The 17756-nt window shown below is 32.6% G+C and overlaps 1 protein-coding gene across 1 annotated transcript in view; it reads left to right on the forward strand.

Moving 5' to 3' along the window:
- Window positions 1-17756, forward strand: part of LOC145283560 (uncharacterized) — an 84681-nt gene that overhangs the window by 53622 nt on the left and 13303 nt on the right. The window lies entirely within an intron of this gene.

The following is a 17756-nucleotide window of genomic DNA, read 5'->3' on the forward strand; positions in this document are numbered from 1 at the left end:
ATATATATATATATATATATAAGGCACTTTGTATGCATCTGTGTGTGATTGAGTTTTCTATAGACTTCGAAACGGCTGGGCCGAATTTTTGAAGTTTCACACGAATGTACTGTATGTGTTTCTTGAATAGGTTTTGTATTTGAATTCCTTAAATAAGTATCGAAAATCGATAACCGATAAGCGAAAAAATTCTATTAAAGAAGGAAGTTCTATTTTTACCAAAGTAAACACTCTTATACAGCATAACATCACAAATGCATTTGAGAAATGTTATCACTGCACAAACAGAAAAACCTGGCCTGTTACATCAACGGTGGGTTCTTTGATAAGAAAGAGACGCATTCAAAATGGAATTTTCTGTTTAGAGGACAACTGAAGCATGATACTTGACTTTTGAATTTTAAACTTTAATTCAAGTCATTATATATAAAAATAATTTCATAAAATCAATAGTAGGCTCTCTACAGTACAATGTAGACTACAATGTATTGTGGACTAAGCCCCTATGGGGTGGCATGTGAAACTTCCTCTAGATGCACCGTGGTGGGTCTCCGGCTAGAGCAGGCAATCTATCGATTTGGCCGATTTCGATAACAGTATAAGTATTGGAAGTTTAAACATTTGTTGCTCCTCATTCAATCTAACGCAACGTTGAGTCTCCCTGCTGCTGATGCTAATAATAATAATAACAATAATAACAATAATAATAATAATAATAATAATAATAATAATAATAATTGGAACGCTTGGGGCCATAACAAAAAGCTACCACAAATGGCTTAATCACATTGACAAGACAATTTCTCTTACAATCTTACAAAAGGTTTGTCTGTTGGGAACAGCGAAAGTGTTAAGGTATATCTTGAATGTTTAAAAAATAAATAAATAAATAACGTCATAAAGTTAAGAATGTTATGAAAGAATGATAATATATCGAACTGTATGACAGTCAAGGTGAATCCCTTTGTAATTGAAAAGCTTTGGAACATGACAAAAAAGCCACTATAAATGTATAAATCAGATTGACAAGACAATTTCTTTTATAATTTTGCAAAAGGCTTGCCTGTTGGGAACGGTGATAGTGTTAATACAGCTCGAATGTCTAAAGTCTAAGGAATTGACCAGATGTTTAAGAAAGAAAATCCAACTAAAAACATCCAAATGTTGAGACTACGATAATAATAATAATAATAATTGTTGTTACTCAGATTCCAGAGAATGCCACAGGTTTTCAAAGAGAAATTTTGGATAATGGCCTGTGTGGCTGCTCCTAGTAAGTAAAAAATAATGATAATAATCAATGGACGCTAGATAAATTTAAATGGATATAAAACAAAACACTGAAATCACATCACGCGAAACCAAGAGGACGGAAACTGACAGACATCCCATAAACTGACCCTCTTCCCCCCCGAAATATATCCACACACGCATGTAATGACGTCAGTAACACAAAAAATTTCATTGATGGTCAAGGAAACTAGAAAAATTTAATCGGAAAGACCACCTTCTAGACCTCTACATGATTTTTAACGGTTATTGAACAAATTGGAGGGTGCTGGAAATCTACAAAGACTTACTGTAACTTAGACTCCAGAGAACGCCACTAGTTGCTCTCACTATTAATGATTTGCATGAAAACACCTAGGAAAATAATAATAATAATAATAATAATAATAATAATAATAATAATAATAATAATATTAATAATAATAATAATAATAATGTCACCATAAACTGGCACCACCTCAAATATGTGAGGAGGATCAAGGAGGATGAAAAGGCCGAGCGGAGAAAGCACTTGCCAAACCTCCGCTGGATGAGTGCAAAAGGCACTGAGACCTTGAGGAGACTTATTGCCACCCAAAGTCCAGTGAATACCAATGGTCGCTCCTAATGAAAAATCAATGGTTGCGATAACACAAATTCATCTGCCAAGGTTATCGAAAGAGATGGAGATTACTGGAAATCTGAGTAGACTTGTTGTCACTGAGACTCCAGATAACATCACACGTTGTTCTCAAAGAGAAATCTTTGATGATGGCTTGTGTAACTATTCCTAGTCAGTAAAATAATAATAATAATAATAATAATAATAATAATAATAATAATAATATGTATCATGCACTACACCCAAAGGATGATGCTAATCGACTGTACATGAAAAGGAAAGATAGAGGAAGAGGGCTGGTTAGTATAGAAGACTGTGTAAATTGCAAAAAATAAAAGAACTAGAAAAATACATAACGCAGAACACAGAAAGGCTAAGTATTGCAGCCAAAGACATCGTAAAAATGAACAAAACACAAGAAAAGAGCAAATGTAGAATCTGTGAACAAAGGGACCAAATGATAAACCACATTATAAATGAATACAGCAAATTAGTCCAAAAAGAATGTAAGAATGGACACGGCCAGGTGACTGGGAACTATGCAAACAACTGCATCTTGAATATTCAGACAAATGGTACAAACCGGTAGCATTACTTAGAAACGGAAATCATAAAATCCTATGGTACAAATGAATAAACCTATCCAAGCAAAGAGACCGGATGTCATAATTGTCAACAAGAAGGAAAATCCTGCCAGGTCATAGATTTGGCCATCCCAGCAGACCACAGAGTGAACATAAAGGAGAAGGAGAAGTGAAGGAAATAGACGGAGCTGGCTAGGTATATGGAATATGAAAAAAGTTAAGATAGCATTAATAGCTGTAGGAGCATTAGAACTAATCACGAAAATGTCGAAAAAAACAATAAGAGAAATTGTAATCAAGGAGGAGGCTGAGAAAATATAACGGATAGCAATCATGAAAATGGCTGCAATATTAAGGAAACCCCTACAAATCAACTCACATAAACTACGAACACTAACTTGTAATTTGAATAGGAATAAAACAGAAACAGATATGATCACACAGAACGGAGTAATCCAAAACCACAAAAATGCTAAGTTATCTACTCACCCGCCAATAAATAATTTGTGGCATCCACATCGGATGACACCACATCATAATTCGCGAGGGGTCCAGAAGAATCGAAGAGAGAGAGAGAACTGACCTGGCCTCCACTGGAAAAGTGCAGGGAGCGCTGGGACTTTGGGGAGTGGGGCTTTTTGCAACCGAGACCCCAGGGAATACCAATAACCGTTACCGGCAAGAGATTAGAGATAAGCAGCTATTGCAATAACGAGAAGCCATCTGTATTGGCTATCGAGAGAGGTGGAGAGCACTGAAAATCTGTGGAGACTTATTGTCACTCAAACTCCAGGAAACAACACAGTTTCTTTTACCAGTGAGTGATCACTGGTGGTCTATATCAGAACATCTAGTGAGCGAATAATAAGAAGAACAAAAAGGATGCAGGGAAAACAAAAACTATTCTACATAGATCAAAAGATTCTGAAAATAAAACCTAGAAAAAATTAACATAGCCATAACATGGATTGATTACAATAAAACTTATGACAGAACCCTTCGATCATAGATAATTGAATGCTTAAGAATATACAAGATATCCGATAAGATTATTTATATTATTAAGAAATAGGAACATCGAGACAGAAACTGACTGCTTGAAGGTAACACCTTATTGAGATTAGAATAAAGAGGAATCGTCGAAGGAGTTTCTCTATCACTACTATTGTTTACCGTAGTCGTGATGCCGCTCAACTACATACTTAAATGTGATGTTTGATACAAGTTTACAGGCATAAAACAAAGAATAAATCGCCTTATGCATATCAACGACCTGAAAATATTTACAATATGTAAAAAGGAACTGGAAAAACTGATAAACATCAAGTATTCAGCCAGGACATTCAAATGAAAATCGGAATGGAAACGTTAACACTGCTAGAAATGAAAACGAAAAAACTGAAAATATCGGATGATATAGAACTACCCAATAGGAGATGAGAACGCTTGGTGAGCATGATACTTACAAATATTTAACAATCTAGTTTAAGGAATAACAATTTGAATTGAAAAGAAATCTATCGTGAAATTTTCGAATAAGAGGCGTTCTATTCTAGAAATTTCCCCTTATTAGGACGTGACCACAGCACCATCAAGACGTTTGTATTAAAGGATAAAAATAAAAAAGAAACACGCAATGAGGCCTGAAGAAGAAAACTGAAAGATCGTGACATATCTGCTATAAAAAGGGAAATGGCAAAGTAACCCCTTAGCTCAAGTCTTGGCATCTTTGCAGATGGACTTTGTGATGCCTTCAAGACTTCTCGCACTCGTGTCCTAAAAACGCTTGGAAAAGTTTTTAAAAAGCGCAACAAGATCATCAATGAATCAACAACGCAGGGCTTGACGAATTGCTTGGTACAAAAAGTACATGAAATTGGATTTCAATTCGGTAATTTGGACGAATAAAATGAGAGCTAGTTTTGATGGTCTTGGTGGTTGGGCAAGTGGTTGGGTTGCGGAAGGATTCGTTTGCACATGCGCATAAATCTACTAGTACAAACAGGGACCAATATTGGTAAAAATAAGATATAAAATCATTTGTTACCTAGCGATACAAACGGGATAACTTATCCAAACAGAGTGACTGGATAACTAGAAGATAAAACTTGCCAACTAGTAGATTTCGTCATCGCAACTGGTCAAAACGCGAAGCTGTAAAAGGCAGAGCAGTAAATACATGGAATTTGCCGGAAGATAGAAAACATGAAATAACACTTACGTATTACTAACATAAGATTACTGTAACAATGTAAAATACCAGGTTGTTTAAGTGGCATGACGTATGAACAAAAAATCAGACAAACGACCAAAGCTCTTGTTGTGATTATAAATCTTTGTATATCTTTTTTTTTTCGAAATAATCAGTAAATATGGACTTACTGGCTGATAAAACCAGGATGGTAAATGCCTTCAAGAATTTGGAGAATAGTGTCTCTTTTTCAAAAAAAAAACACAAACCCCAAAAATGCCATAAAGAAGAATATATATATATATATATATATATATATATATATATATATATATATATATATATATATATATATATATGTCACTGCTTATCTCGGAGCATCACATGGGTGCGAGAAAAGTATTCCCAATTAGTATTAATGTGATGCATTCCGTTCGTAAAGTACATAAAAAGATGGAAGAATTTTATATAATGTGGTTTTCTTACGTGTTGAATTAATGTTCATTGCTATTGCTAACTTCTGCTAATATTGCTACTAATATTACTTTTTGTTTTATTTCTAATGCAAATAGTTTACACTATAACGCAATTGTTTGAAAATACAGTCTGAGGTTTGTATGATTTCAGCAAAAAAAAAAATGGAAACACAATAATTTTATTACCGAGTTATGGGTCGTTAAATATATTGATATTTTGTTTGTGATGAGCATTTTGCACGTGACCACGTGTATTTCTCTCTTTGTCATCCCCTATGATTAAAAAAGGAATAGCACCCTAGAGTTGGGGATGGACAAAATGGCTGATATGAATTATTCATTTGAATTCTTCATTTGAATACACACACACACACACACACACACATACATACACACACAAACACACACATACATACATACATACATACATACATATATATATATATATATATATATATATATATATATATATATATATATATATATATATATTTAGCTAAATATTTCACAGGTCACTACACAGGCATGGCAATATTTTGATAAGTCAGTTATGAATAATGAATAAACTCATGAGCTGACTCAAGTTCTTTCCACTGAATTCGTTCGAAAGAAGGAACGTGAGTCACCTGCTGAGATCATTGCTTAAAGTCTTGCAGGAGAAGGAACTGATAAGAACTGTCATGTCTGTGCAATATCCATGTAAAATATTCATCTGAATATAAATAATAGTATATCTTGCTCTTTTTTATAAAGTACTATTAATAAGCTCGTTAAACTCATTGGCTTTCATTTTTTAATATCTTTAACCTGAAATTTTATATATATATATATATATATATATATATATATATATATATATATATATATATATAATTCCACGTTAAAGATATTCAAAAATGAAAATAAATAATAGGTTTTATATGTATATATATATATATATATATATATATATATATATATATATATATATATAGTGGTATATTTAGGCAGAATTGTTTTCATTCAAGCAAATATTATTAAATGCAACGGAGACACTTTGCTTTATGGTTCTTTTTTTAATTTTTCCATTTTCCGTATAATCTTTTTCATATCAAAATCAAAAATATTAGTAAACTGAACACTTTCGTTTCGTCCACGAATCATCTTCAGGTGTTGAAGTAAAAGGAGCGAAAATGAGAATTAAAAGTGAAAACTAAAATATACAGTAAACAGCGTTAGGTGATGATAAGTTAAAATATATAGAGTCGATGGAAAGTCGATTAAGAATATAGGTCGATTAAAAATTCGAGTATTAAAATCAGCAAGTTCGTGGACACTGTTAACAAAGTCAGTCCACTACGAACTACGCAAGACATTTTAGAACTTTACTGCTTTTCTCGAATGCAATATCATTTATAGTGGGTTAAAGGGTTCTAATATATGACGCTTCAAGAATATATATATATATATATATATATATATATATATATATATATATATATATATACATACACGGAAAACGCATATTTGCTCTACAATAGTATTGAGCACATTCTTCAGTTTTTATTAATTACTATTTTCACTATATATATATATATATATATATATATATATATATATATATATATATATATATCATTCTAAGTTAAAGATATTCAAAGAGGAAAACCAATGAGTTTAAAAAGAGGTTATTCATAGTGTTCAATTATATTTAACATACATTGAGCTTCTAAACAAAAAGGATTGGTATACATATCACTGAAAAAAAACATATTTTACCAAAACATTATATATATATATATATATATATATATATATATATATATATATATATATATATATATATATATATATATATATATATATATATATATATATATATATAACTTGTTTCCTGCCAATTCATTTTCATACAAAATAACTTAGGCAACAGTTTAACTCGTTGTAAAATGATTGTGTTTCCATAATTTTGCATTATGAAAATGATTTTACTAACAACAAAAACCATTGATTCGTATTAAGTATCGATTGTTCGGACAAAATGCTCCAATATGCTTCTCTTCATGTCAAACAACACTTTGCAAGTCATTATTAACTTTAAAATGGGGATGATTTTTTTTTATCTGTATTGATTAAATTTTGAGACATCGTCATGTGTGCTTACATTTCTCGTATCGACGTAACTTTGACAATAACACATCAGATTATTATTTTCTATTAATCAAATATATATTGATATTTGATATAAATACATATTTAATTAAAAGAAAATAAATAAAAATCATAATACAATATTGCAATAAACTCAAACAAAATTTTAAAATCTTGTTTTTTCTTTTAATAATTTAATTACGAAATTAATTCAAAACTTTTTCTATATACATTTATGTATATGCATATATATTTGTTTTAAAACTTTCGGTTACCAAACTCATCGGTCAGTATTTTGGTCTACAGACATGAAACGTAATATATATGGTAGTCAACCCCATGTAAAACTTTATATTTGGGTTTTAGCCGGGGAAAATCAGTGCAAAAGTGTGAAAATTAAAAAAATGAAAATTACCAAGTGAAGGTTGAACGACGGCTTTACGAATATGCATGCATAACGTAATAGCATCTGGTCCCTATTTTAATGTTAAGCCTTGCAGTAAGCATGTGTCCATAGCTCAGGCATTAACGTCAAAGGAAAACGACAGCATTACTTATATGCATGTGTAGTTTAATAGCTATTGGTTTATGTTTTAATTTTTAGCGCTGCTGCAAATATGCCTTCATAGCTCATTCGTTAACGTCAAAGAAAAAAGTGAATAGTAAACTAAACGTTTTAGTTTCGATTCTCGGTGGTAGCGCACGGGTTATTTATTCATTTTTTTTTAAACTTTTTAAATCGTTATTATATATTGGGTCCAATCTGTCTATATATCTATGAAAATGAAATTGTCTGTCTATGTGTAAGTGTGTGTATCTCTGTGTGTACATTTCCCTACGAAACTACTCTGTCAATTTTCAGTCTACAAACTTGAGAATTGACAAAGTATTATTGAGATTTGGGAAAATCTTTTTAATCGGTTTTCAGCCAGAAATTAAGCTCTCAAGGAGTCACAGTTCAACGATTTGATCTTTGAAAATTCTACCAAACCCCTCCACCAATTTTTTATCTAAACACTTGAAATTTTAGATGTAGGTTAATTGGGCATATGATTTGAGCCCAAAACAAATGTTAAGGGGTCAAAATTAGGGTCAAAGTTTTAAAAAAAAATGTCTTCTGCGGTCTCTACCAAATTACTCAGCCAATTTTTGGTCTAAACATTTGAAATTTTATATAAAGTGTATTCAGACAAGCTTTTTAATCAGTTTTAGCCGAAAATTTGTCTTTTAAAGGGTCAAAGATCAAAATATTTGATCTTTGAGGTCTCTAGCAGACTATTCAGCCAATTTTGGGTATAAGCATTTGAAATTTTACATAAAAAATATTCAGACGTGCAGCAAGCTTTTTAATCAGTTTTTGGGCGAAAATTTGGCTGCCAAGAGGTCAAAGTTGAAAGAGTTGATCTTTGCAGATTCTAACAAACTCCTTCCCCAATTTTGGGTCTAAAAGCTTTAAATTTATGATGACTCAAACTTATATATATATATATATATATATATATATATATATATATATAGAGAGAGAGAGAGAGAGAGAGAGAGAGAGAGAGAGAGAGATAGATAGATAGATAGATAGATAGAGATATATGCACATAAAGTTATGAGCAATACATATGGCAAAGCCGAGCAGAACTGCTATTATAATCTATAAATATAAAAGCGAAAATGTGTGTATGTATGTATGTATGTTCGCTTTTTGTGTAGGTCCGACAAAGGCTTCTTTCCGAGAAGCGATCGGTCGACTCACTTCTTAAAACTTTTTATATCACGTCTAAATGATAATATCTACGAGTTAACAACGAGGGTCATCTGTCTATTTAATTTGCTCGACTTTGAAAAAATAAATATTCAACATTTTTCGCTCGCCGCATGTGGATTAGGCTTTTTCGTATAATAAAAGCGGAACTTATTCTGACGGTATTTTTCCGGTCGGTCGCGATCGCCAGAAATGTCCAAAAGCAATCAGCTTTGATCAATGTGGAGTTTTTCTTATATCAGACAATTGCTATTCAATTTGGACAATCCCCTTGTTATGGGGAGCTGGTTCCCCCTCCCAACATCTTGAGGAAACAAAAAAAATAAAATATAAAAAAAGCGTTCCCGCAGTAAATAAAATACTAACCCGCAATCAAAGTTGACCTCATTAAGTCATTAAAACTGCCAATTGTAAATACTTAAATAAATTCAAACGTGTTTCCGTTAGTATTTCGTGGCGCGTTTTTTTTTTTTTTTTCACACTTTATTTTCCAACTTTGCCTCAACGGTTCGGGTTCGATCCTTCATACTTCCCTACCAAAACTTTTTTTATTTTACCCCCACCCAACACAAACACTCGGGTGACCACACACACCTCCAAACACCCGCTTAAATCAAAATATCATATTTAAGTGTATTTTACGACCGGGCAATATTATATTTAAGCGTACTTTGCCGGGCGTTCGTGCTAGCTTAGATAAATACTTTTGCATTTTTAACAAAAAAGTTACAATAATATCAGAGCGTCTCCATTTACTCTGAACATCTACAGAATGCCAACATCAATATATTATATATGAATGAGCCCCCTGTGGAATTTCCACAGATCCCGCTAGTTTAATATTATTTGTTTATTGTATGTGCATTCGTTTTTGAAGAAGTTATACTTGTTAGTACAAATGAAGTGAAGAAGTCGGACAGTTATTCAGTGTAAAATTATCAAACCTATTAACAATCTAATTAATGCGAAATAAACGAAATAAAATGAAATAAACCAATATAATTCTGCTACACCATCGATCACATCTATGTATTTTAACCGAGTGTTTAACTTGGTATAAATACACTAAAATATATACCTTTTGAGCATACTACTATATATTGCATTGGGTTTTCGGGTGAAATTAAAATTGAATTAGACGTACCATAAGAATAGATGAAAATCCACTAATTTAGAAAGCCGTTTGAAACAATTAATTACGACAACAATGTAAATTGCTTTTAGAAATTAATTTGATCTACTTATTAATATATTATTAAACGCATTATATAAAATGAATGTGTTAGAATCTTTTTATAACAAACTTATAACTTATTATCTGAAAGCTAGCATTAATGAAGACTACGAACTGACTAACTACCCTGATGAAGCTATTTTTAGCGAAATATTGGACTTACAACACCAACAAAAGGACATAAAAATGATTTTATCATTTTCCTGACACCTAAAGTTTTCAAAATATTCAAATGTCTATTCAAAACAAGTGTCTTCAAATAGTGTGTAACTATTTTCTTATTTCATATATATATATATATATATATATATATATATATATATATATATATATATATATATGGTGCTAATGCACTTACTGATCCGCGCTATTTTTTAAATCATATTTACAAGTTTAATTAAAGTTTTATTATATGTTTTTTTTTTTATTCAATTGTAAGGTTAAAGTACAGAATAGGTACAAAACACCCTCCCTTCACATGTTACGAATGGCTTTTTAAATAATAACGTTATTATTTCAGTTCGGATCAATAAGTGCACGAGTATATATATATATATATATATATATATATATATATATATATATATATATAATCAGGCAATACGTCAGTCTTGATGACTAGTCGGAGCATTGTTGCTTTATCCCTCGGTGTTGATGTAGTCCTCCTTCTGTGTCCTCTTTCTATTTCTCTTTCAAGCACCGCATATGTGGGTGCCGCGGTTGCGTCATCGATAGTGTCTCAGTTCTAAGGCTTCTCCAATCTTTCTCTGTATTTCTTCCTTTCCCCTTGTGGAGACTGTTCCGCCAGCTACTCCTTTCTTTGCTTGTTCCTCCCAACTCTCGACAATGATGTTTATCGCCTTCAGGTGCCGCTTTGTTACATCTTTGTAGCGAAGCTTCTGACCTCCTACCTTGCGGGTTCCATATTCTAGTTCCCCCGTAGATCATCTTTGGGATTCCGTTGTCTTCCATTCTGGAAATGTGCCCGGTCCATCGTAGTTGCATAGTAGCAAGGATAGCTTCCACGCTGTCTAGGTTATATATATATATATATATATATATATATATATATATATATATATATATATATATATATGTATATATATATATATATATATATATATATATATGATTAAAAATTCAATACGAAAAATATATAAATGTTTATATCTTTTCTGTATTTATTTCCTGTGTGTTGACGTGTAGGAATAGAAAAAGTCTTTTGAAAAAAAAACAAGAATGTTTCTTTCAAAAGCACATAATTTTTTACCGATTCTTCGATCTTCCTCAGTGTATATATACAGTGATGATCATATTTATTGGCACGGTAAAATAAAAGTTAAATTTTGTCTAATAAATTCTAAAAAAGGGATTAAATTAAAGAAAATAACAAAGTATATTATGTATTTTTAACTGGCCTTTCCGATGCAGCAATCGGATTTTAGAAAAAATGAATAACAAAGGAACAACAAACATAATTGCAAAAAACCCTTGTTCAAAATTATTGGCACGGCTTTGTTTTTCTTTTAGTATCAGTATAATATCAATCAATTTCCGGTTTACGTGCTTTCTGAACTTTTTTATAGCCATATTATGCTTGTTTAACGCTAATTCAGTGAATAATTTTTTTCAGATAATTTTTAGATAGCGATTTATTTAAACTATTATAAGTGACTAAATTATAATTTTCAATCGCCATGGTTAAAACTAAGGAACACAGCGAAGACGTCAGGAAGCTTGTTGTAGCATGCCATACCAATGGGGAGGGCTATGATAAGATTTCAAAGAAGCTAAACCGTCCCAAATCCACTGTTAGAGCCATAATAAACAAGTTCAAATCGCAAGGCTACGTTATGAGTTTAGAGGGTAGAGGGAGAAAAAGGATTCTTTCCCCAAGAGATGAACGGAAAATTGTTCGACAAGTAAAACAAAACCCAAGGATCTCTGTTGGGGAGATTGTTGATGAACAGAGCACCTCTGGAGTGAATGTATCTCGACATACAGTTGGTAGAGTTTTGAAGAGAGCTGGTTTAAAAGCATGTCGTCCGAGAAAGACTCCCTTATTGAAGCCTATGCACCTGAAAGCATGGCTAGCCTTTGCAAAACGTCATATTGATAAAGATGTTGCATTCTGGAAACGTGTTCTATGGACTGACGAAACGAAAATAGAGTTATTTGGCCATAATAAAGTGTCTTATATTTACAGAAAATCTGGCGAAGCTTTCCTGCCTAAGAACACCATACCCACAGTGAAGCACGGTGGAGGCAGTTTGATGTTTTGGGGATCCTTTGCTGCCTCTGGAACAGGGCGACTTGTTAAGGTCACAGGTAGCATAAAAAAGGAAGATTATGTTAAAATATTGGATGAAAACCTGAAAGACTCTGCTAAAGAGCTCTCACTTGGTCGTCGTTGGTGGTTCATGCAAGATAATGACCCAAAGCATTCGGCTAAACTGACTAAGAAATGGCTTGAGGACAATCATATTAATGTTTTGGAGTGGCCATCACAAAGCCCAGACCTTAATCCAATTGAAAATTTATGGAGAACATTAAAATTGAGGGTAATGCAAAGGAAGCCTAAGAATCTTATTCAATTGGAGGATTATTGTCAGGAAGAGTGGGCTAAAATTACTACTGAAGAGTGCAACAACTTGTTTGTAAACTATGAAAAGCGACTGAGGAAGGTAATCAAGGCCAAAGGCTATACAATTGATTATTAAATAAATCGTGCCAATAATTTTGAACAAGGGTTTTTTGCAATTATGTTTGTTGTTCCTTTGTTATTTATTTTTTCTAAAATCCGATTGCTGCATCGGAAAGGCCAGTTAAAAATACATAATATACTTTGTTATTTTCTTTAATTTAATCCCTTTTTTAGAATTTATTAGACAAAATTTAACTTTTATTTTACCGTGCCAATAAATATGATCATCACTGTATATATATATATATATATATATATATATATATATATATATATATATATGCGTGTATGTGTGTGTATGTCTATACATATATATAAAAGACACTTGGTCTCTGTGTCTGTCTATATTTCTGTATGCGTCTGTATGCGTCTGTGTGCGTGAGTCCGTACCTTATGAACTCCGAAACAGCAGGGCTGTTATTTCACACAAATGTACTTGATGTGCTTGGGAGTATTCTTAGATAGGTTTTGTATCGCAATGTCTTCGCTAAATAATCAAAATCGATAATTTAAAAGAAAACTGATTAATAAATGAGCATTTTGATTTTGACCAAATTTAACACTCTTATACAGTTTAACATCACACGTGTATTTGAGAAGTTTCATAACCGCACAGGCAGAAAGGCCCGATGTATAAAACCTATAGTATGTTCTTTGATAAGAAATGAATGTTTCAGTTTAGAGCACAACTGAACTATGATACCTGACTTTTTGCGTTTTAAACTTTGATTCAAGCTTTTATATCTAAATAATTTTATAAAATCAACAGTACATTCTCTACGGTGCAATTTATTGTGGATTAATTCATTGCGGGGAGGCATATAAAGCTTCCTTTCTGTGCACTGTGGTGGCTACTTTACTAGAACAGTCAATCAATCGATATGATTTTTTTTAAATGGGTAATTTCACCGATTTCATTGACAAAAAAAAAAGTATTGGAAGTGGAAAATTCCTCGATCCTCAATTCAATCACCAGCAACGTCGAAGTACTTGGATATATATATATATATATATATGTGTGTGTGTGTGTGTGTGTGTGTGATGAGAATAATGGAAATAGTATTCCGATGAAATAGAGAAATAAAAAAGGAACAAAAAAAGTTACGTGTTCATCAAGGTTTCGTCTTTATTTCGAGTCTTTCTCTGGATCAATGAAATTAAGAAAACAAAGCACCAGTACAATATATTTTCAAATATTTGTACTGGTGTTTTGTTTTCTTAATTTCATTCATCCAGAGAAAGTCTTGAAATAAAGACGAAACGTTGATGAACACATAACTTGGTTTGTTCCTTTATATATATATAGGCAGAAAAGCTTTGAGGAGGAAATTAATAATCAAGAAAAAGCTAATTCCAAAACCAAATATAAATATTATTATTTATATCTTAATCCCAACCAAAGAAAAAGCTCAATACATTCACTGACAATAGTAGAGCTTATGATAAAGAATAAGAAACAGAGCTGTAAAGTAGAAGTTTACAAAAAGGTTTTATTATTCGGCAGAATACTCAAAAGCTGGGTGCTCCTTAATCCGCGGAGTTTCCAAAAATGCTACGTCTTCTCATCAGAGGAAAAAATATTAGCACAATAATCAAACTCTTTTTTAAAGTTTTGTGGTTGCAAATCATAAAACTTTAAGTTTCATCCTATCCAGAAATCGGCAAATACATAGAAATGTTTAAATATTTAACGTGACTACCTGATTATTTTGCTAACAATTTTTCATCTGATGAGAAAAAATACCATGCTTTGAAACTCCACGAATTAAGGAGCACCCAGCTTTGGAGTATTCTGCCGAATAATAAAAACTTTTTGTAAATTTCTACTTTACAGCTCTGCTTCTTATTTAATATATATATATATATATATATATATATATATATATATATATATATATATATATATATATATATATATATATATACATATATATATATTTGTATATTTTGGCAGTAAGTCATTATTGAAGCATGTCTCACTGAACACGACAAGGTTCTTTCTTTTTCCGATTTTGTTGGATATATTCTTAATTCGCCGAGCGGTCTTTTTATTTCGGCTGACATGTTGTATATTATGGCGCCCAAAGGTTGTTGTTCAGCCATATTCTTCCACGCGCTTTCTATTGATATATCCGATCGCCGTCAGGGGCGATTGGTGTTGCTGTCGTTTTCTTTATCTTTATTGCGGCTTGATGTATTTATAATAGTTAGTTTTTATTTTATTTTATTGGTTATAAAAGTGACTGCAGGATGGGTAGGGGTGAATTAGTTTTATTTTTAATTTTGATTTTCTTATTTTATATTTTATTTAATTAGTTTATGTATTGTTAGTTATTGAATACAGTTAGTATATTTGTATTAAATGAGATCCTGGTTAATAAGGTGCTGTACTTTTCTTTTTTTTTAATTAGTATGGCTTCTAGTAATTTTAGTCTTCGTGTGCAATTGTTGAGGTATCGAATTTTAGTATTGTTAGTTAAGATATTTCTAATGTCGGACGACTGTAGATTTTTACCATGGAATGTTAGGTGTTGTTTTATGGTGCTATTGTCAGCTAAGTGATAGGTTTGTCGTTGGGAGAGTGTTGTTGTAGTGTGGCCTATGTATGCGTTGTATAGCATCAACCCGACAAATATTTTACAAAGAACCAACAAACATAAAACAGACCCCAATAAGCAATAAAATTGTCGATAAGCACATAAAACTCTAGTTAAACTTAATCCATAATAAAAACATAAATCCTAGCCCTAACAAAAACGACACCATCAAAATATACTATAAAAAACAACTACACATTAACTACAAAACAGTCGAAAAAATAATAACAAACATAATATAAAGATACTCCAGAACCTCCGACCAGAAGAAAAATATTAAATTAATAATATATTATACTAAATTTAAAACCTCCAATTGAATAATTTAAAACAATAATAATACTAACACCACACTAAAGCAAACTAATGTACTGTATGCATTTATTTGCCCCTTCGAAGAATGTCTCACCCTAAAAACTCATACAACGCATACATAGGCCACACTACTACAACACTTGCCCAACGACCAACCTATCATTTAGCTGACAATAGCACCATAAAATAACACCTAACATTCCATGGTAAAAACCTGCAGTCGTCCGACATTAGAAATATCTTAACTAACAATACTAAAATTCGATACCTCAACAATTGCACACGAAGATTAAAATTACTAAAAGCCATACTAATTTAAAAAAAAAAGTACAGCGCCTTATTAATCAGGATCTCATTGGGATAGCTTCCGTACATTTATATCTGATCTACCTCTGCATTCCATGTTTAAAAAGGATGTGTCCTCTATAGTATTAGACCTAACTGAATGGTTAATTGTAGGCATTGACCATTTCATACCCTCTAAAAAGTTTCAGCAAAAACCTAACAGCCAGCCATGGTTCTCTCCAGAATGTGCTGCTGCCATTGCGCACAGAAATCACTTTTTCCACTGCTTCAAACGTAATAGATGTATGGAAACTAAAGCCGTTTTCAGGACTGCCAGCAACCATTGTAAGAAAGTAATAAGGAACGCAAGAGTGTTGTATGCTCAATCTGTTAAGTCCAAAGTAGCTGAGCAGCGGCTTGGTTCCCACCAGTTTTGGCAAATAGCAAACAGAATCCTGAACAGAAGCGTGTGCTCCATCCCAACTATTATCAATGGACCTGAGGTAATCTCGTCAGCATCAGATAAAGCCAAACTCTTTGTCAAGAACTTTGCAGCTAATTCTACCCTTTGCGACCAAGACCGCCAACCCCCAATATTTCCTCCTGTATCAGAAAACACGCTATGTGATATACGTATATCTGTACGTGATGTTGCGAAGCTAATCAAAAACCTTGATTCGAGTAAAGCAACTGGCCCTGATGGTATTCCAATTATAGTACTCAAAAAACTTCAACCTGAATTAGCGCCCATACTTAAAAAACTGTTTAAACGTTGTCTTAAGGAGAATAGTTTCCCATCTCCCTGGAAAATCTCATCAGTATGCCCTGTATTTAAGAATTCAGGTGATCGCTCATCCCCCTCTCAGTACAGGCCAATAAGTCTCCTGTGCGTCATGAGTAAGTTGCTAGAATCTGTGTTAAATACAGAAGTAATCAAACATCTCAACAAAAATAACCTTCTTAGTGACACTCAATATGGTTTCCGTTCTGCTAGATCTACAGCAGATGTCCTTACAGTTATATCGCATAGGATTAGCAAATCTCTCGACGGTGGCAATCTTTCTAGGGCAATTGCTCTTGACATATCTAAAGCCTTTGATAGGGTATGGCATAAAGGTTTACTTCATAAGATCGCTAGCTATGGTATAGCTGGAAAAGTCTTCTCAATTATTAAATCATTTCTTTCTGATAGGTTCATAAGAGTAGTAGTTGAGGGGCAAAAATCAGAAGCTCACAGTATTAATGCCGGTGTCCCTCAGGGATCCATCCTGGGCCCAACTCTTTTCCTGATCTACATTAATGATCTTCCAAATCATATCCTTACATCATTTGTAGACATTTATGCTGACGACACTACCATTTATGGTAGCACATCTAAGACAGTAAACGACCAAGTTCTCTCCAATTCTCTCTCCTCTGATCTTGAGCACGTAGTACAATGGGGAAAGGAGTGGCTAGTTACTTTTAATGCATCTAAAACCAAGCTTCTCTCTTTACATCATCAACATTCTAATCCACATTTGTCATCAATTGAAATGAATGGCTCTCGTCTTCAGGAGGCCTCAAGTTTTGACAAGCTTCTGGGCTTGACCA

The sequence above is a fragment of the Euprymna scolopes genome, chromosome 1 (genome assembly GCF_053919585.1).
Source record: "Euprymna scolopes isolate OS-2025 chromosome 1, ASM5391958v1, whole genome shotgun sequence".
In the NCBI taxonomy this organism is placed as follows: Eukaryota; Metazoa; Mollusca; class Cephalopoda; order Sepiida; family Sepiolidae; genus Euprymna; species Euprymna scolopes.